General features: G+C 40.6%; 1 pseudogene; it reads left to right on the top strand.

Moving 5' to 3' along the window:
• Positions 1–819: 819 nt before the first annotated feature.
• On the top strand, positions 820–3,183 carry LOC131277638 (E3 ubiquitin-protein ligase Mdm2 pseudogene; annotated as a pseudogene).
• Positions 3,184–21,859: the final 18,676 nt, after the last annotated feature.

Here is a 21,859-nt window from a genome sequence, read left to right as displayed (position 1 = left end):
GGATGGAGGAGGGTGTTTCACATTGATGCTGACCAGACAAGGACCTGGTGACATATAAGTAGCACAGCCTTGGGCTGGGGAGGATGGCAGGGTGGAGGGCCACTGTCATCCTGAAGAGCTGTGTGGGAGCCCAGGGCTTCTCCAGGCTCTGGGCATTCATACAGACCATGTGCCAGCTTCAAGGGGACAGACACATCCTCTTACCAGTCTAACCACACAGTAGTAAAACTGAGAAGCATTTTATTATCTGTAAGCAACTGCTTCATTTCTGGCTACCTACAGGAGAATAGACAAGATGTGTGTGCACATTTTGAAATACTGCTTCTTTTGTTTAAAAAGATAAGAGCATCTAAGAGCTTAAGTAAAAAAGAAGAGCTCTAATCTTCCCTTTTAGTTAGTAGAGACAACAAGCATGTCTCTCAAGGCATCAAAGCAGAATGCTCTGATCCATATGGGCTGTCAGGAGGTTGGGGGGGCCTCCACACTTAGCTTCCCAGCCCCAGTGGCCTCCCACTATCAAGAGGACAGATGGGAAGAGGGGGGAGCATGGCTATTAGCAACCTTTGTTCCTTTTGTTTGGGGCTTGTGTTGCCCTGTGTGACTGGAAGGGGGATGGAGCAAGAAGCTGAGCCTTTTTCTGGTCGGAACCTCTGACTCAGGTTCTGATGCTTTTGCCTCAAGGGATCTCCTACTCCCAACCTAATGTGTTGGAATACAATAGTGGTGTGAAATTGACACGAAGGCTTTCATGTGCCCCATGAACAGAACTGGGGAGCCTCAAAAGATCCCACGGTAGGCACAAAAAACCCTGCATGGCAAATGTGCAATACCAACAATTATCTAGCTACTGATATGCTATGAGCACCTCACAGATTCCTGTTTCAGAACCAGAGACCCTGGTTAGAACAAAACAATCATTACTGAAGTTGCTAAAGTCTGTTGGTGCACAAAAAGACACACAATGAAAGACATTATATTTTATCTTGGCCACTATATTATGACCAAGTGATGAGAAACAACAATATATTGTATATTGTTTAAATTATCTTCTAGGGGAGTTGTTTGTAGTACCAAACTCCTCTGTGAAAGAACACAGGAAAATGTCTACAGAAACTTGGTAGTAGTCAACCACCAGGAACCATCAGATTCAGGTGCATCTCTAAGTGAAAACAGGTGTCACCTCCAAGATGGCAACCATCAGGAAGCAGACTTGGTCCAGTGGATAGGGTGTCCATCTACCACATGGGAGGGCTGTGGTTCAAACCCTGGGCCTCCTTGACCCATGTGGAGCTGGCCCATGTGCAGCACTGATGTGCACAAGGAGTGCTGCCCCACGCAGGGGTGCCCCCCACATAGGGGAGCCCCATGCACAAGGAGAGCACCTCATAAGGAGAGCCGACCAGTGTGAAAGTTCAGCCTGCCCAGTAATGGTGCCACATGCATGGAGAGCTGACACAACAAGACGGTGCAACAAAAAGAGACACAGATTCCCATGCCACTGACAACAACAGATGCAGATAAAGAACACACAGCAAATGGACACAGAGAACAAACAACTGGGGCAGGGGAGAGGGAAGGGGAGAGAAATAAATAAAATAAATCTTAAAAAAAAAGATGGCAGCCATCAAAGGGACCCTGTGCAAGAGGTGTAGGAGGAGAAAACTTCATCCTCAAATTTGATTTTTAGACCTTCATCTAAAAGGAGAGTACTTAGTGAGACAGAAAATTCAGAAGACTTAGCTGGTGGACAACAGAGAAAGCACCACAAATCTGCTAGCATTTACCTTTCCTGTGATGAAAGTCTTGCTCTATAATAATGAAGATATGGTGTAAAAGATTCTGTAGGAGTGAATCAATGGAGACTATCAAATCTGGATCTTGATACTGGTTTAAGTGAACATTCTGGTGATTGGTTGAATCAGGATTCAGTTTCAGATCAATTCAGTGTATAATTTGAAGTTGAATCTCTTGATTCAGAAGATTAGTGAAGAAGGACAAGAACTCTCATATGAAGATGATCAGGTTTATCAAGTTACTGTTTATCAAGCAGGGGAGAGTGATACAGACTCATCTGAAGAAGATCCTAAAATTTCCTTAGCTCTCTGTGGGAAATGTACTTCATGCAATGAATTGTATCCTCCCCTTGTGAAAATGCATTACAACAGATGTGAGAATTGGCTTCCTGAAGATAAAGGAAATGATAAAGGGAAAATACCTGGGAAAGCCATACTAGAAAACTCAACACATGTAGAAGAGGGCTTTAATGTTCCTGATTTCAGAAAAATGACATAGAGGAAAATAATAAAATCACACAAGCCTCCCAATCCCAAGAAAATGAGGGCTATTCTCAGCCATCAACTTCTAGTAGCAACATTTATACCAGTCAAGAAGATGTCAGCCATCTGCCCATTGGGATTTAAGCCCCCTCTCAAGTAGAAGCAGTGGGATCACCATCCTGAAATTCTCAAGACTGGGGAGTGAACAATGGCCTAAAGTAGACTTAATATTATTCTATAATAGACTTAATATTATTCTAGCAATGGAAGAACCTTTATCAATGATGTAAAGATAGTGGCCACCAGAGGTTCTGAGGTGAGGGAGAGGGAAGAATAGATATAATATGGGGACATTTGGGGCATTGGAATTTCCTGCATGACATTGCAATGACAGGTATAGCCCATTACATTTGGTCATAACCTATAAAATTGGGTAAGGCAGAGTGTAAGCTATAATAGAAACTATAGTACATTGTTAATAACAATGCTTCAATATGTGTTTATCAATTGTAGCAAATTTACCACACTAATGAAAGATGTTAATGTGAAAAGTGTGGGAGGGTTAGGGTGAGGGGTTGGGGAATATGGGAATCCCCTATATTTTTTATTAAACGCTTATATAATCTAAAGCTTCTTTAAAAATTAAAAAAAAAATTAAAGCTGTCAGAGAGTTTGAAAGGAATGAAACACAAGATAAAGAAAAATGCATGGAATCTAGTTTCCATCTTTGTGCCATTGAACCTTGTGACCTAAAATTGACTGTATCATCCATGACAAAAAAAGGACATCTTATGGCTTGTTTCACATGTTCAAAAAAGCTAAAAAAACACACAAAAAAAACCAAAATAAGTCCTGCCCAATATGTAGGCAGCTAGTTCAAATGATTATGCTAACTTATTTCTCCTAGTTGACTTGTTTGTAAGAGTAGAATTATATATTTCTAACTATGTAACCCTAAAAACTCAGTTATTTTAGCAACATTAAATTTATTTTTATGTTTTTATACATATTGAAGTGTAAAAGTATCTCAGTCCATGTAGAAATCTTCTCCTTAATATAATTTACCTACTTGGGGAGGGGATGTGGTTTAGTGAATATTCATTTCATTTTAGGAAAATTTCACTTCTCTTTATAGTTCATATTTGGGTTTTAATGTAATTTGAATTGGCTGTATATCTGGTTATTTTGGCAACATTAAATTTATTTTTATGTTTTCATACATATTGAAGCTTAAAAGTATCTCAGTTCATGTAGAATTCTTCTCCTTCATATAATTTACCTACTTGGGGTAGGGATTGGGTTTAGTGAATATTCACTTCATTTTAGGAAAATTTCACTTCTGTTTATAGTTCATGTTTGGGTTTTAATGTAATTTGAATTGGCTATATAGCTGTTTTTTTAAATTCTATCCTTCATATTTTAATTCATTTCCACCTTCACTTAAATAAAAATATCTGATTTTTCAAAATATAAGTAGGGGATTCACATATATGTTACTTAGTACCTTTCTTTTAAGGAGATAAATTCTGTGAGAGAGATTTATAATTTAAATTTTAGATACTCTTAAATCTTCTCATCCTTACTCTGCTCTTTCAGAGTCTCTTAAAATATTCTTTACAGGGAAGCAGACTTGGCCCAGTGGTTAGGGCGTCTGTCTACCACATGGGAGGTCCACAGTTCAAACCCTGGACCTCCTTGACCTGTGTGGAGCTGGCCCACATGCAGTGCTGATGTGCACAAGGAGTGCCGTGCCACACAGGGGTGTCCCCTGTGTAGTGAAGCCCCATGTGCAAGGAGGGTGCCCTGTAAGGAGAGCTGCCCAGCATGAAAGAACGTGCAGCCTGCCCAGGGATGGCACCACACACATGGAGAGCTGATGCAGCAAGATGATGCAACAAAAAGAGACACAGATTCCCATGCCACTGTCAACAGAAGCCAACAAAAACAAGAACACACAGCAAATGGACACAGAGAACAAATGACTGGGGGTGGGGGGCAGGAAGGGGAGAGAAAAAAAATCTTTAAAAAATATTCTTTACAGATAAATAGAAATTGGTAGTTATATTCTCTGCTACTGAAGTAAAAAATGTACCACTTGTTCTCCAGGTATAGGTGGTGATGATGTTGTCCATTGAGAGTCTTTCAGAAGAGCCAATACAACTTTTTAAAGCTCTGCAGTAAAATGTGGAGTTGTTCTGGGAGGTCCACTGTGATAAACATTTTCAGGGTTTGGTGGGAATTGTTTGTTTCTCTCAAGTGAAAAACAGTTTAATTCACTTTGAAGTGTCTTCTTAGACAGGATTACACAGTCTCTATTATTTGCCTAGATATCAGAACTTTGCTTAGGACCAGTTTCAGAAACCAGTGAATTCAGAAAGATTAATTCATAAATTATTTAAAAGGAAGAACTGTTCATTAAAAAAAAATAGCTGGAAAGGTCAACATTTCTCTAAATTATCCAGAAAATATACATCACTTCCTTCAAGAATTACAGGGTCATGGGATTCTAATATTGCTGTCAAACTGCACAGATTAACTTATTGATTTATATATACATATGAGTCCTTCAGCAAAATAGTATGAATAAACAAACCTTTAGATAAGTGGAGTTGAGTTTTAATTTAAAGTTCCAGTGTTTTGCTTCTGGTTATGACAGGTTGAGGGCAATAAAATAAACTGAACTATGAGTTTAGAATAGAACTGAGGGACAATTTTAAACAGCAACATAGTGTGTCTGTTACTAGCAGTAGATTGTTATAGATAGACTTCATAAAAACAATAAACACATCCACATATGACTTACCCATGTATACGTATGTAAATATAAAACAAATGGCTGAAGGTATTGGTAATTAAGCCAAAGCTATTCTCAAATACAGTAAAGCTTAATTAATTTTTAATTTATGATACCTCCAACTAGAGCTAAACAGAATACATCCTTTCTAAGAAGAGTTAGTATAAATGAGATAATTTAATATACATTCAGAGTATATCTTTGCAGTGATTATGCTGCTTACAATGCAAAATTCTGAGCAAATGGAATCTCACTCTAAATGCCTATGGATTATTAATGTGGTCTTGATTACCTAAATTTTAAAGCATAGTGTAAAATATTATTGATTGATTTACAAAGAAACAACTTCTTAAGTGATTTTAAAAATTTAAAAAGCAATGCTATTAATCACTGCTACTTCTCTAAGGTTAGATCTATCTCAACTCCAGTTATTTATAGGGTTTCTAGCTTTATGAATTTAACTGATTGCTGGGTTTGCCAATATCTAGATGATAAAGATGGACCTAAAATAGTATTCCATTCAGGCAAAAGTGATCATTGGTCAAAAAAAGAGGTAAATGTTTAATAAAAAGATTTGGTATCCTGTTAAAAATTAGTCAGCCCTTGTTACAGATCAATAAGTTAAATGTATTTGGCATTGGGACACTTTATTTGAAGCTTTAACTAGCTTTTCACAACTTATAATTTGGTGACTATAAACTCTTCTTTATGCAAGAAAACTTTAATAAGACAGGGCCAAATTGGATATATACAAGACTGGTTGTATATATTGGTTGTATATAACCAATCAATCAGGTTAGATTCAGACAATAGAGATGGGACTTCCATATTCAAAGACTGAGAGCTTAAAAGTGACTCCAATAATGATACTTTTACTGATGTAACAAAGAAAATCACTAAATTAGATATTCACTCAATGACAAGTATCCCACTTGCATGTGTAATGCCTGCATTATCTCTTTCCCCAATACGATAAACTTATATAACATGATTTAGTCAATATTCAGGTTATATTTAAAATGGAAACTCAACATACTTAATTGGGAGTAATATACATGAATTGTTACATCATTTAAATAGGAATGCTTTCTTCTTTGTCAGACTAATGGACTCTTGTAAAATGGCAATGTGCTGATGCTTATATGACCTCCTTAAAGGGTAAAAAAATACAAATAGAGAGACATTCAAGGTGGTTTTCTGGATCTAATCTTAACCTAACTTTAGATTATATTGGATTGCTTATTTTCCATGTGGGAAAATATATAAAACTTTTCTCCATGTTTGGTCAGGAAGATGTGTACTAGGTTATCTTGTTCCATGTATACCAAAGATATTTACACTAGCAAGGGAATTTCCAGGAAGATGGCAGAGCAGGGAGATTCAGGACTCACTTCTCTTCCAAAAGAGCTAGTGAAGAGTCAGAAACTGTCTGTAACAACTGTTCTGGAGCTCAGGAGGCCAAAGGAGCATTATACAGCGTCCAGACAATGGTGTATGGAAAAGGCTGAGAAATTATGCTAAAAACTGTATGTACAACATTATGATTATAATAAAAGCCACTGATTATACACTTTGGATAGATCATAGTGTATGTGAATACATCTCAAAAAAGCAACTTAATGAACTAATAAATAATTTTGCAAGAGTAGACAGAAATAGCAACTATGAACAGCAGGGGAATCATAGAGAGGTTGAGAGGTGAGGAATTTTCTTGTTTGTTTTTTATTATTACTGAAATAATGGAAATGCTCCAATAATGATTGAAGTGATGAATGCACAACTATGTGATCATACCAAATTCCACTGTTTTTATACTTTGTATGAATTGTAAGCTTTATTAATATGTATAAATAAAATTGACTTGTTAAAAAGGAACACTACACAGTCTAATTACAATTTTTATCAAGTTTAAAAAATACTGAGTAGCTCACTCTGCAGTGACAGCTGGCACCCCTCCCCCATTCATGATATGAGCTATCTTAGGATCTAGTCTCTGGCTGGCTGTTGTGGGTGGAGAGGAACATGGAAGTCTACCCTGAGAATGGTGGGGTTGAGCATATGTTTTGATCAGGAAGTTTTGATTACTGAGTTCCAGTTCTGAACTGCTGTTTTAGCTAATCCAGACAAGGACAGCCACTCCCATTGACTCAACCCCACTGCTGACATGGAGGAAGGCAGTTAAAGCTTAAAGGCACAATGCCTCCTTAGGGTTGCAGGGAATAGTTTTCTAAAGGGTGCCATATTTTTGGCAGGCCAGGAATTCAAGCTTCACCGAGTTGTGAAAAAGGATTCTGGTGTCTTACCTGTACCTCTCTCCAGGGCTCATTGGGGCTGGCCTGAGCCCTTTTTGTGAGTCTCTGGTCCTCATTTGACTGGAAATACTGACTTCAGAAAGTCCTTTCTGAGGTGACCATCCTCCAAGATTTTGTATATCATGTAAAACAGCTAGAGGCAATGAAAGGAGTGTGTAAAAAAAAAAAAAAAAAAAACAGATCAATATTCTCAGAGAAGGAACTAGAAAAAATCTTTTTTCTTAGGGTAAAACAATTGCACACATAGTACAATCTTAAAAATTATAGCAAATATCCAGGGCTAGAATGAGATGAAGAACTGGGAAAATTTGATCAATTAAATACAGCCAATTCTAAGTGTCAGAGAAGAGTTTTAATATAAAGCCAATCAACAATAAAATACTAGGCAAGAGAAAGAAACTGACCTTCATGTTGGGGCACTTTGAAACTTCATGTGGAGCCCAGGAAAGATCACATATTCTTGGAGCTAATTCATTCCTGTGGGCTTGAGATCTTGAATTGGATTCAATTTGGGGTCTTTGATTGGATTGCTTCAGTGAGTCTAGGGTGGGTATTGGTCCTCTTGCTGGAGTCCTTTATAAATGGAGGGCTGAAAGCAGCAGATGTAATATAGCCTGTGCACAAATCCAAACTTATTTCATTTCCAAATATGCCTAGAAAGCCAATTGAGAAGTATAAACTCTGTAGGCTTTGCATGTTCAGGAAGGATATAAGCTGGAATGTGGGGTGTTAGTGCTAAACGCTGACTTGGAATGTGGGGGATATGCATTAATTCAAGCTTACCTGGGGGAAATAACCAATCCAATACTCAGACAAAACACTTGAAGAAACTAACAAAAATATTTTTGCATACATACAAGCACAATTTTTCTTCCCACTCTTATTTCCTCTGTATAATAGGGACCCAAAAAATTCTATTTGGGGCTCAGTTTTTATTAGGACAGGAGTCCACCAATTCTGGCTGGTAAAAATAAATCAACTTCCAGGTGGTGGACTTGGCCCAGTGGTTAGGGTGTCCACCTACCACATGGGAGGTCTGCAGTTCAAACCCAGGGCCTCCTTGACCATGTGGAGCTGGCCCATGTGCAGTGCTGATGTGCACAAGGAGTGCCGTGCCATGCAGGGGTGTCCCCGCATAGGGGAGCCCCACACACAAGGAGTGCACCCTGTAAGAAGAGTCGCCCAGCACAAAAGGAAGTGCAGCCTGCCCAGGAATGGTGCTGCACATGCAGAGATCTGACACAACAAGATGACGCAATAAGAAGAAACACAGATTCCCATGCCACTGACAACAACAGAAGTGGACAAAGAAGATGCAACAAGTAGACACAGAGAACAGACAACTGGGGTGGGGGGGAGGAGAGAGAAATAAATAAATAAATCTTTAAAAAAAATAATAAGTCAAATTCCTTCTCAGAGTTCTCATGTCCTGGCCTTCAACACCACATACACCTGACTTCTCTGCTACTACAATTCTGGGGGCTTGTCCAGGATTGTGCTGAGAAGGTCAGAGGTGGCAACAATTGTTTGCCCCTTTCGGATGTCTCTGAGGAGGCTGGGAGGGCCCAGGTGAAACCCAGCCCTGGGTGCCCCTGGACTCCCCTTTTAGTACAGAAAGAGGTTGTGGTCTTCACCGGAGCCCTCCTGGAAGAACCAGAGCACAAGTGGGTTTGAGAGATGATGAGAATGAAGCAAGGAGCACAACAAATCAGATGGGTAAGACCCCCAGGGGCATAGTGCAGGAAAAGCCTAATTCTAAAATAAGGAGGGAGACTGATCAGCTCTCTAAAAGGGGAGGCCCCAGTACACCTGAGAATACAGGAGGAAGCTACCTCCTCTCCAGGTCCGAGAAAAGGAAAGGGGGGTGGTTGTGTGCATGTGATTGTGGCAACTGGGTGAGGTGCAGAAAGTCACTTCTGTGTGGCAAGTGCAGAGTCCTGATCTGTGGTTCTGTGGTGACCTCATATGATCAAGGGCAGTCTGGGGGTCCCTGCAAAGGGACCCTCTTCCAAGTTGGAGGCTTATACAGACCTGCTAAGGTTAAGAGGTGCCGAAAGTTTCCATGAGGGTTGCGACCAGAGATGGACTAAGTGTATGGCTTGAGTGACTGTTGTGTACCATCAGCACAGGGTGGAAACATGGGAAACACACAAAGTAGGACCCTGTTCATATGTATGCTGAAAAACTTCCCCCGTGCATTCCATGAAGATGTATACAGCATAAGGTTCCAACCAGGAAAGCTTAGGATGCTTTGTGAATTAGAAAGGCCAACTTTTGGCATGGACTGGCCATAGGATGGCATTTTATATCCCTGGATCATCCATAAAGTCCATGATGCAATAACTGGAAACCCAGGACACCCAATTCCCCTACATTGATCCTTAGGAAAATGCTGTAAGCCAAAATCCACCTTGGTTAGGGTAGAGTATGAATATGGAAGCTAGAATTTGCCTAATACAGAAACCAAGGAGTGCTGTCCCAGGGACCAGACCAAACAATCATCATGCAAAGGGCCCAGAGATAGTGTACCCTGAGTGCAGTGCCAATCTGCCCATTTTAGAAGGGCCATACAAACATGAATTTCTGCCCCCTTATTCAATGACTCCTGCCCCAGCAATACTAAGGAATGAAAATGAGCTAGTCTCTCTAAGCAGTGCCGCATTGTCATCATCCACACAGGGAAGTGTGACACCCATACCACCCCCACCACTGCTTTTATCACCATCTGAGAGGGCACCTATACCATCCCTGCAGTTGCCTTTATCGACATCTGCACCAGAGAGCCCTACACCATCCCTGTAGCAGCTTTTACCATCTCCTCAGTGTTCTTTGATACCTTCTGCAATGGAAAATACAGATCTGCAGCTTTTACAGCCCATTGCCCCTGGCAATGCTGCTGCAGTGTTGCCGTTCAGTCAGGGGGGAGATGCTGAGAGGTAGCAACTTAAACCACAGGAAGCCCTACGGGCAGAGGAAGCAGAGAGAAAGCCTGCCTACCAGCTACCTTTCAATGAAGGCTGGACCCCAATATTTTACGATGCACATGGCTAGGTTCGGGGGGAAACTGGACATTCATCTATCAGCCCTTTACCACAATGGTCCTTTTTAACTGGAAAAGCCACACCTCACCATTCTCAGAGAAGCCTCAAGCCATGATGGACAAACCCACCTGGATTGATTGTAAACAATTTATAATGACCTTATTAAATTTTAAAGAAAGAATGTGTGTCATGCAGGGAACTCTAACCTGGCTTAGCACCCACCTGAGGAAAGTTTGGACAGTGACCAATATGCCCACTTGCAGTACCCAGTGGAGCACCCCCTGTGGGATCCAAAGAGCACAACCAGGCTCAACTGACTAGAAACTTTCCATAGGGCCTTAGTTGAATGATTCAGGGTGGGGAGCCATAAGACAGTAAATATGGGAAAAACTACTCAAATTCTACAGGCTCTGGATGAGAGTCCAGCTCAATTCTATGAGAGGCTGTGCAACATGTTTTGTGTATGCATACCCTTCAAACCTAGATGCTCCTGAGAGCCAAACAATGGTTAATGCAGTGTTCGTTTCCCAATCACAAGCTGACACCCAAAGAAAACTGCAGAAGTTGGATGGGTTTGCTGGAATGAATATCTCTCAGCTCATGAAAGTAGCTACTAAAGTCTATGTCAACCATGATGTAGAAACAAGGAGGGAAGAAAGTCAGAAGATGAAGAAGAAGGCAGATCTTCTGACAGTGGCAATCATGGAAAAATCCATTCCTGTGTCAAGGAGAGTAAACTGGGAATCCCCTGCCTTAAGGAGAGGGAAGGGCCTATGCTAGGGCAAAATTAGTGTGTGTACTGCCAAGAAGATGGGCATTGGAAGCAAGAGTGTCCCAGCTGGCCACTCGACCCTGCCACTGCAGCCAAAACATTAGCCAGAAAAGCTAGTGGGGCATCACAAACCAAAACCTGGGCCCAAAAAAGTTCAGGGAAAAAACCCTGCAAGTCAGATAATTGGGCTGGCAGGAATAGAGGACTCTGATGGAGATTATTAGGACAGACCGGGCTCCTATTCTCCCAGCCCTGCAGAGCCTATGGTCAGAGTCCAAATTGGGGGCCGCACCATACATATGATGGTTGATGCTGGGGCTCAACATTCTGTAATGACCAAGCCAATTGGGCCTCTCTCAAAAAGACAGGCCACTGTCATAGGGGCAACTGGTAAATGTACCCAACGGTCCTTCCTGCAAGCCAGGACCTGCAACATTGGGAGAAAAAAGGTCACTCACAAATTCCTTCATCTTCCAGAGTGCCCAGTCTCCCTCCTGGGTTGTGAACTGCTGTCTAAACTGCAGCTCAAATTACCTTTGATATCATGGGGCAATCCACACTGACACAGGGGCCACAGGACCCTCTGAGAATAGTGCTAACCCTTTCTTTGCAGGAGGAATGGAGACTGTTTTGCCTCAGTGAAACTGGCCAGTCCATGCCCATGCTGCTCCCTTTTCAAAGATGTGCCTGAAGTATGGGCAGAGGGTAACCCAATGGGGATGGCACATGACATTCCTCCAATTATTATTGAAATAAAGGCCACAACCAGTCCCATAAGCATAAAGAAATATCCAGTACCATGTGAAGCACAAGCAAATGTCCAGCTACTTATTCAGAGATTACTGAATCAAAGCATATTGAGCCATGCCAGTCTCCATGGAACACCCCACTCTTTCCAGTTAAAAAAGCTGATGGGGATTACCGCCTAGTCCAGGACTTACTAGCAGTTAATTTGGCAGTAATAACCCTTCATTCTGCAGTTTCTAATCCATATTCTTTTCTCAGCTTAATACCCTCATTGGCAATCTATTTTTCATGCCTAGATCTTAAGGATGCCTTCTTCTGCATTTGGGTAGTGCCCTGCAGCCAGCCAATTTCCACCTTTAGGTGGGAGAATCTGAACTCAGATGAAAAGCAGAAGCTAACATGGATGTGACTGCCTCAGGGGTTTAAAAATGCCCCCATTATTTTTGGACAAGGTCTGGCTAGTGATCTCAAATCCTTTAAGCCAGAAAACCATAACTGTTTTCTCCTCCATTATGTAGATGACCTCATTCTCAGAAGTCCCACCTACCAAGACTGTGCTGGTAGAACCCATGCTCTTTTAAAGCATCTACAGCAAAAAGGCTATCAAGTGTCTAAGAAAAAAGCCCAAATATGCCTACCTCAGGTCAAATATCTAGGTTATAAAAATAATGCAGGGGCACTGTGAATTGGGACTTGAAAGAAAGAAAGCAGAGTTCTTTCTGGAGGGCAGGGCAAGATGGTGGCTGAGTGAGCTTACCTGACCTTTTTTCCTGCAAAGAAGTGGCTGGGCAGCATTGGAGTTTCCCCGGACCAGGCTGTTTTGGGATTTTTGCAGGACAGGAGGTGTCTGGGCATCGATTTGGTGGGAAGGTAATGGAGAGGATTAGTCTATAAGATATAATTGAAACTCTATTGCATGGAAGTGAGAGCTGCACATGGGACACTCCCTCCTGGGGTGTGTGGAGCCATGGAACCAGCGCTGCTGCCGTGCTTTTTGGAGGCTCTGTGGTACTGGGGAATTCACGAGCCCTGGGCGAGCTGTTAGGGGGTTGACAGGACGGGATGCCTTTGCAGACAGATTTGGGGAGACAAACAGGGATTTCGTTGTGAAGCAGGGGATTTTTGATTGTGGACACAAGTAATAGCGCTTCCACCTGGAGCCCCGCCCCCCCAAGCCTGGCTGCGGATCTGCAGCAGACTTAGATTGCTGGCAATAAAGGGACATAACCAGAGGCTGTTACAGGGTGTAGCGGGGCGGGGGTGGGGAACACTTCTGGAAGCCGATTGGGGGAATATTTTGCGAAGCTTGTGAATTTCAGTTTTGGACTCTGTTGTCAGTATTTCTGGCTGGAGCCCCGCCCCTGGGCCTGGCTTCTGATCTGCATCATTAAATTGGATGCAGTGTAGAGGTGCTCTCAGGTGGCCGTTCCGGGGGCTTACAGGGTGGGAGGTGTCCTGAAGTTGAATTGATGATACATCCACAGAATAGACCCCAGTGAGTGAGTGAATTGTGGGGTTCAGACACATAAAATAGAGTTTGCGGATCTGACTTCCCCCATAGGGCTGGCACCCAGCTGCAGGGATCCCTGAAGGCTGTGTTACCCTGAGGTGCTCCCATGCTCCCTGTTGACCAGATTTGAGGTTGCCAGGTCTGAGTCCCCTAAACCCGGGTGGCCCACACCCCAGAGACTTACACCTCTTGAGTCTTCAATATCTCAGACTTTCCATCCCTGAATCTATCATGCCCTGAGGTCCATCTGAGGTCCGTGAATGTCCTAGCCCTCAACGTTTGCATTTTTTATTTTTTGTTTCATTTTGTTTTGTTTTTATTTTCATTTTATCTTATTTTCTATTTATTTTTTTAAATGTCCTGATTGCTAACATTGCATTATCCCCTAGTCTTTTCTCCCAGTGTATCCCCCAAAGTCTTTTTTTTTTTTCAGTTATTTAGGGTTTTTTATTGTTGTTGTTGTTCATGTTCTGGTTGGTGTATATATTTTTTTCTTTTCCCTACCTGTTTCCTGCCCTTTACCCACACCCTTGTTCTTTCTTCCTTTCTTCTCTTTTTTTTCTGTTTTTTCTCTCTCTCTTGTCCCTCATTTTCTTCTTATTTTATCTTAATTATACAATAGGTGCTACAGGGAACACCTCACATTTGCTGGGTTTCCTCATCCTCCACTGCCTCATTTCTGTGTGAATTGATTTTGGCTAGCTACACTATCCCCTTTCCCCTACATCTTGATATCCTCCATCATCTACTGTCTCTCCTATATTCCACCTCCCTTTCTTTGATCCACAAAGCATCTAACTCTTAATTTCTAATACCTTTGTTTGTTTTTGGTCTGTTATCCACTCTTGAAACTATTACCTTTCTTTTCTCTTTCCCTCTCTCATGAAAATATTAGCTTTTTAATTCATACCATATTCCTCCCATATTCAGTCGACTACCTCATTATAGGTACTCTACCTACTGCTATAACTCTACACAACTTACATGAATCTAATATCCATCCTCCCAGATCTCATATTGTTGCTCTATTAACATTTATCACCAATACTACTTTACACATTTCCTTGCTTATACAATTGCCTTTCCCTGGCCCTAATATTTTCCTTTAAAGTGAACTCAACCATCAATAAGAAATTAGAATAAGAAGAACAAAGTGACAAAGAGAAGATATAACACTTACACAAAAACAACAGCTAATTAATCCCTAAGACTAGACAAAGAAACTAAGGAACTGATTAAACCCATCAAGATAAAATAATGACCAGACAGCAAAAAAAAATCTACAAACCAAACCAGTAATCAGGAAAACATGGCTGAATCCAATCAACAAACTAAAAATCAGGAAGGGGAGTAGAACTTTGTACAAGTAATGAAAGATTTAAGGAACATTTATCACCGACAAATTTAATGAAGTAAAGGAAGAGGTTAACAACATGAAGACAACACTTGGAGGGGAGGGGAAATTGCAGACATATGCAAAAAGCTAGCAGATATTATGGGAATGAACACCACAGTTCAAGAAATCAAAAATACACTTGCAGCAAATATCAGCAGACTAGAAGAGGCAGAGCAGAGAATTAGTGATGTGGAAGACAGTACATCAGAAATCAAACAGATAGAAGAATTGGTCGATAAAAAGGTAGAAAAATCCAGCTAGGACTTAGGGACCTGAATGATAATGCAAAACACTCAATCATACATATTATAGGCATTCCAGAAGGAGAAGAGAAGGGAAAGATGTCAGAAGGAGTGTTGCAGGAAATAATGGCTGAAAACTTCCCAAATCTACTGGAAGAGACAGAAGTACATATCCAAGAAGCACAGTGTACCCCAATCATCATAAACTGCAACAGGCCCACCCCAAGACATATACTTGTCAAATTATCCAATGCTCAAGACAAAGAGAAAATTCTAAGAGCAGCAAGAGAAAAGAAAACCATCACATACAAGGGAAGCTCCATAAGATTAAGTGCTGATTTCTCATCTGAAATCATGGAGGCAAGAAGGCAGTGGTATGATATAGTCAAGGTACTAAAGGAAAAAAATTTCCAACCAAGAATACTCTATCCAGCTAAACTAGCATTCAAAAATGATGGAGAGTTCAAAATATTCACAGATAAACAGAAACTGAAAGGGTATGCCAACAAGAAACCTCCCCTTCAAGAAATTCTAAAGGGAGTTCTGCAGGAAGAAAGGAAAAAACAGGACAGGCAGAGTTGGAGAAGAGTGTAAGAGCAACAAAAAAGACAGAAAGAGAAGGGGAAAAAAAGCAAACAAAAAATGACAAACACAAGTCCAATCAAAATATGGCTAACACAAATAATTCATTGAAAGTAATAATACTGAATGTCAACAGATTAAACTCACCTATCAAAAGATTCAGACTGAGACATTGGATGAGGAAATATGACCCATCTATTTGCTGTCTACAAGAGACACATCTTAGATCCAGAGACTCATGGAGGTTGACAGTGAATGGCTGGAAAACAATCATACAAACAAACAATAACCAAAAAAAAGGCAGGAGTAGCTATATTAATATCAGACAAAATAGACTTTAAATGCGAAACAATTGTGAGAGACAAAGAAGGATACTACATTTTAGTGAAAGGGACAATCTGTCAAGAAGATCGAACAATCATAAATATTTATGCTCCTAACAAGGGTGCCTCTAAATACGTGTGGCAAACGCTGGAAAAACTAAGTGAAAGAATAGATGCATCTACAATTATAGTGGGGGATTTTAATACACCACTATCAACTCTGGACAGAACATCTCAAAAGAGAATCAGTAAAGAAACAAAACATTTGAACAGTATATTAGAGGAGCTGGATCTAATAGACATATATAGATCATTACATCCAAACACAGCAGGACATACATTTTTCTCAAGCGCACATGGATCATTCTCCAAGATAGACCATACGCCAGGCCACAAAGAAAGGCTTAATGAATTCAGAAAGATCGAAATCATACAAAGTAATATCTCTGACCACAGTGGAGTGAAGCTGGAAATTTGCAAGGGTCAGAGGCCAAGATTTCACACCATGATTAGGAAATTAAACAGCACACTCTCAGAAAAACAGTGGGTGAAAGAGGAAATCTCAAAAGAAATCAACGACTACCTTGAAACAAATGATAATGATAACACAACATACCAAAATTTATGGGATGCAGCAAAAGCAGTACTGAGAGGGAAGTTTATAGACATAAATTCATATATCAAAAAAGAAGAAAGAGCAAAAATTGAAGAACTAACTGCATATTTGGAGGACTTAGAAAAAAAACAACAAAGTAATCCAACAGGAAGAAGAGGAAGGAAATAACAAAGATAAGAGAAGAACTAAATGAAATAGAAAATAAGAAAGCACTTGAAAAGATAAACAAGACCAAGAGCTGCTTTTTTTGAGAAGATCAACAAAATTGACAAACCTTTAGCGAGACTAACAAAGAAAAAAAGAGAAAAGATGCAAATACACAAAATAAGAACTGAGAAAGGAGATATCACCACTGACCCCACAGAAATAAAGCCTATCATAAGAGGATACTTTGAAAAACTATACTCCAACAAAAATGACAATTCAGAGGAAATGGACAAAGTCCTAGAAACACATAAACAGCCCATATTGATGAAAGAAGATGATCTCAAAAAACCAATCACAAGTAAAGAGATAGAATCAGTCATTAAAAACCTCCAAACTAAGAAGAGCCCAGGGCCAGACAGCTTCACAGGGGAATTCTACAAAACATTCCAGGAAGAACCAACACCAATCCTGCTGAAACTATTCCAAAAAATCGAAACAGAAGGAACATTGCCAAACTCCTCCTATGATGCCAACATTACCCTAGTACCAAAGCCAAACAAAGACACCACAAGAAAGGAAAATTACAGACGAATTTCTCTAATGAGCCTAGACACAAAAATACTTAACAAAATACTTGCTAATCGTATTCAACAACACATTAAACGAATTATACACCATGACCAAGTGGGATTTATTCCAGGTATGCAAGGATGGTTCAACATAAAATCAATCAATGTGATACACCATATAAACAGATTGAAGGAAAAAAATCACATGATTATACCTATAGATGTAGAAAAGGCATTTGACAAAATACAGCACCCCTTCTTGATAAAAACACTCCAAAAGATTGGAATACAAGGAAACTTTTTGAACATGATAAAGAGTATATATGAAAAACCTACAGCCAACATTGTTTACAATGGCAAAGTCCTGAAATCCTTCCCTCTAAACTCAGGAACAAGACAAGGATGCCCATTGTCTCCGCTCCTATTTAACATTGTCTTGGAAGTACTTGCCCGAGCACTGAGGCAAGAACCAGATATAAAAGGCATTCAAATTGGAAGGGAAGAAGTCAAAATTTCATTATTTGCAGATGACATGATTCTATACATAGAAAACCCTGAGAGATCTACAACAAAGCTTCTAGAACTCATAAATGAGTTCAGCAAAGTCGCAGGTTATAAGATCAATGCGCAAAAATCAGTAGCATTTCTGTATACCAATAATGAGCAAGATCAGGAGGAAATCAAGAAACAAATACCATTCACAATAGTAAATAAAAAATCAAATACTTAGGAATAAATTTAACTAAAGAGGTAAAAAACTTATACACTGAGAACTATACAAGACTGTTCAAGGAAATCAAAGAAGACCTAAATAAATGGAAGAATATTCCTTGTTCTTGGATAGGAAGACTGAATATTATTAAGATGTCTATCCTACCAAAACTGATCTACACATTCAATGCAATCCCAATAAAAATCAACACAGCCTTCTTTAAGGAACTAGAAAAACTAACTATGAAATTTATTTGGAAAGGAAAGAGGCCCCGAATAGCCAAAGACATGTTGAAAAAGAAAAACGAAATAGAAGGAATCATACTTCCTGACTTCAAAACATACTACAAAGCTACAGTAGTGAAAACAGCATGGTATTGGCATAAGGAGAGACACACAGACCAATGGAATCAAATAGAAAGTTCAGATATAGAACCTCATGTATATAGCCATATACTATTCGATAAAGCCACCAAACCCTCTCAACTGGGAGAGAATGGCCTATTCAACAAATGGTGCCTGGAGAACTGGATACCCATATGTAGAAGAATGAAAGAGGATTACCATCTCACACCTTATACAAAGATCAACTCAAGATTGATCAAAGACCTAAATAGAAGAGCCAAGACCATAAAGACTTTGGAAAGCAGTGTAGGGAAACATCTACAGGACCTTGTAATAGGACATGGCTTCATGAATATCACACCAAAAGCATGAGCAGCAAAAGAACAAATAGATAAATGGGACTTCCTCAAAATTAAAGCTTTCTGCACCTCATAGGAGTTTGTCAAGAAAGTAAAAAGGGAACCCACACAATGGGAGAAAATATTTGGCAACCATATATCTGATAAGAGACTTATAACTTGCATATATAAAGAACTCATATATCTTGAAAACAAAAAGATAAACAACCAATTTAAAAAATGGGAAAAAGATTTAAAAAGACACTTCTCCAAAGAAGAAATACAAATGGCTAAAAAGCACATGAAAAAATGCTCCAAATCTCTAGCTATCAGGGAAATGCAAATCAAAACTGCAATGAGATACCATCTTACTCCCATAAGATTGGCAGCTATGAAAAAAACAGAAGAATACAAATGCTGGAGAGGATGTGAAGAAAGGAGAACACTCATCCACTGCTGGTGGGAATGCAGAAGGATCCAACCATTCTGGAGGACAGTGTGGCGGTTTCTCAAAAAACTAAACATAGATTTGCCATATGACCCAGCAATACCACTGTTGGATATATACCCATCAGAACTGAAAACAAGGACACAAACAGATATATGTACACCAATGTTCATAGCAGCATTGTTCACTATCGCCAAAAGTTGGAATCAATCCAAATGTCCATCAACAGATGAGTGGATCAATAAAATGTGGTATATACACACAATGGAATACTACTCGGCTGTAAGAACAAATACACTACAATCACACGTGATAACATGGATGAACCTTGAGAATCTTATGTTGAGTGAAGCAACCCAGGCATTGAAGGACAAATACTACATGACCTCAATGATATGAAATAAGCAAACTGCCTCAGAGAGTTAGAGTCTGGAAAAGAGGCTTACAGGAAATCGGGGGGTGGAGGAAGGATGTGAGTTAACGTCTGTAGGGGTGGAATCTATGATGAGCTGGCGGTAAGTATGAGCACAAAGAAGGGACAAAATGGGGGCAAGGGGTTGCCTTCGGGTGGGGCTTTGTGGGTTTGAGGGGGGCTGGGGATGGGCAGAGGGGTAATATTGTCCAAATATTGGGGGGAGGGAGGGGCAATATACGAACATGGGAAAGTGTCAGGTGTTCGTTGAGAACAAAATGTTGAGAAAATCGTATCAAAGTATAAGTAGGAGGGTTACCTGTTTAGGATGCTCAGGGGGCATGATTTGATGCAGGACAGACTCCGGGGGAATAGCTGAAGGCTCTTTTTGCCAAGGTGGGTTGTACCATTGGGAAGAGACCCAAGAAGTGAGAGTTGGGGTGGACCCACATCCTGGGGAGGACTAATGCCATCAAATAGAGAGAACTGTATCTCTCGTGAGAAAGGAAGGCTCCCAGGGCATTAGGGCAGTTGAGAAAGTCAGGCCCTGAATACTGCTGCAAGTATCTCTGGACATGGCTTCTCGGGAAATGGAGATTGGCTGGCGTTGTGGGCCCCAAGGGGAGGGGAAAATGGATGTGGAATGGATGGAACAAAGGTAAATATGGGGGCAAGAGAGGAGTTTTGTGAGAGTACACGGGGATGAACATAAAACATGTAATATTACACCAAAAACATATAGGGGATGACAGACTAATAATGTAAACCATAAGGCAAAACATAGGATAACTAAAAAATTTAGAAAACTGTACAACCTAAAGTATGGACCACATAGTAAGCACAGATGTCACCTTGTTTGAAAGCTATTGTCTCAGAATCTGTACATCAGTTTCAGGAAATATGATATGAATAAGTTAAAAGATTATTGCTGTGGAAGGGAAAAGGTTTTATGGTGGATCTGGGGAAGTACTGTATATTGTATATATGAATTTCAGTGATCTAAGACTCTTGTCTTTGACAGTATGTTGGGATTCACTTTACAGGAAGTTTTGGATCACAGAGTGGTTCAACAAAGACAGCGGAGGAATACTGATATAGGATGTTATTGACAGGAGATATATGGTTGACAGGGAGTTATACAGGGCATATGCCCAGGGTATATAGTAATGTCTAGATATACTCATAGTGGAAACAATTAAAAACAACAGATGGGGGAGGTACTGGGCCCCTGGCCGGGGGGTCACTGTCATGGACCATGGGGGAGCAGCGGCAGTCCCCCAGGGGCAACGGCAAGAACCGGGAAGGAAGGAGGGCCCAACAGTGGGCTCCTGATACTAATGGCTATGCTTTTGAGCCTATACACATGCAATAAGAACAAGGAAGAACAAGGCCTGTAGCACTGTGCCTGGGAGTTTCCTCCTGACAGCCTTCATGTTACTCAAATGTGGCCACTCTCACAGCCAAACTCAGCATGTAGATGCAGTGCATTCCCCCCAGCGAGGGACATGACACCTGGGGATGAGCCTCCCTGGCACCGAGGGATCACTACCACATACCAGCTGAAGATGCAACTAGAAAAGGACCTTGAATTAAAGGTTCAATACGGATCAGCAGAATATCCCTATCAACATATAATAACATGACTTCAAAATGCTGTTTGACCTAATGTAAGTGGGAAATGGAAAGGAGAAATGAGATTATAAGGCTATGAGTCTCTAAAAAAGAGTCTGGAGGTTGTCAGAAGGAATGCCCTTATGCACAACTGAGCAGAGTCTAAGAGACAGATAAAGTAGATACAACCCCAGGTATTGGTTCTTTTGAGGGATAAAGAGTCCCACAGGTTCTATGGTCATGGCAGATGGGGTTCACTGCCATGGCAGATGGCCCTTCTTTGGAGCTGGTGTTTCTGCGTGATGGAATTGGACTCAGAGGGGATCTCTTTTCACAAGACTTGCATGCTACTTTATTGGAATTGTAGTTGGTGCTGGGGTTTAAGATATATTTAGGGGATTTGAATCTCTGGACTGATAATATGACACCCAGGCCCAGAGCCTCAACAGACTTCAGCTCCTACACTTTGATTTATTGGACTTTCCCCACTCAGCTAACATCGAGTTGAAGAAGGTCAACCACCACACCATGGAGCCTAGAGTGTCTACAACTGAAAGCAGGAGGAGTGCATCCAGTATCCATGTGGAATCTAAGCCCCCACTTGACATAGATGTGCAATGGACACAACCAATCCAATGTCCACAGAAAAAATGTGGAATGGATGTGG

The sequence above is a fragment of the Dasypus novemcinctus genome, unplaced genomic scaffold (genome assembly GCF_030445035.2).
Source record: "Dasypus novemcinctus isolate mDasNov1 unplaced genomic scaffold, mDasNov1.1.hap2 scaffold_208, whole genome shotgun sequence".
NCBI classification, from domain to species: domain Eukaryota; kingdom Metazoa; phylum Chordata; class Mammalia; order Cingulata; family Dasypodidae; genus Dasypus; species Dasypus novemcinctus.
The sequence above is the reverse complement of the archived record's forward strand: the minus strand, read 5'-3'. Positions and strand labels throughout refer to the sequence as shown.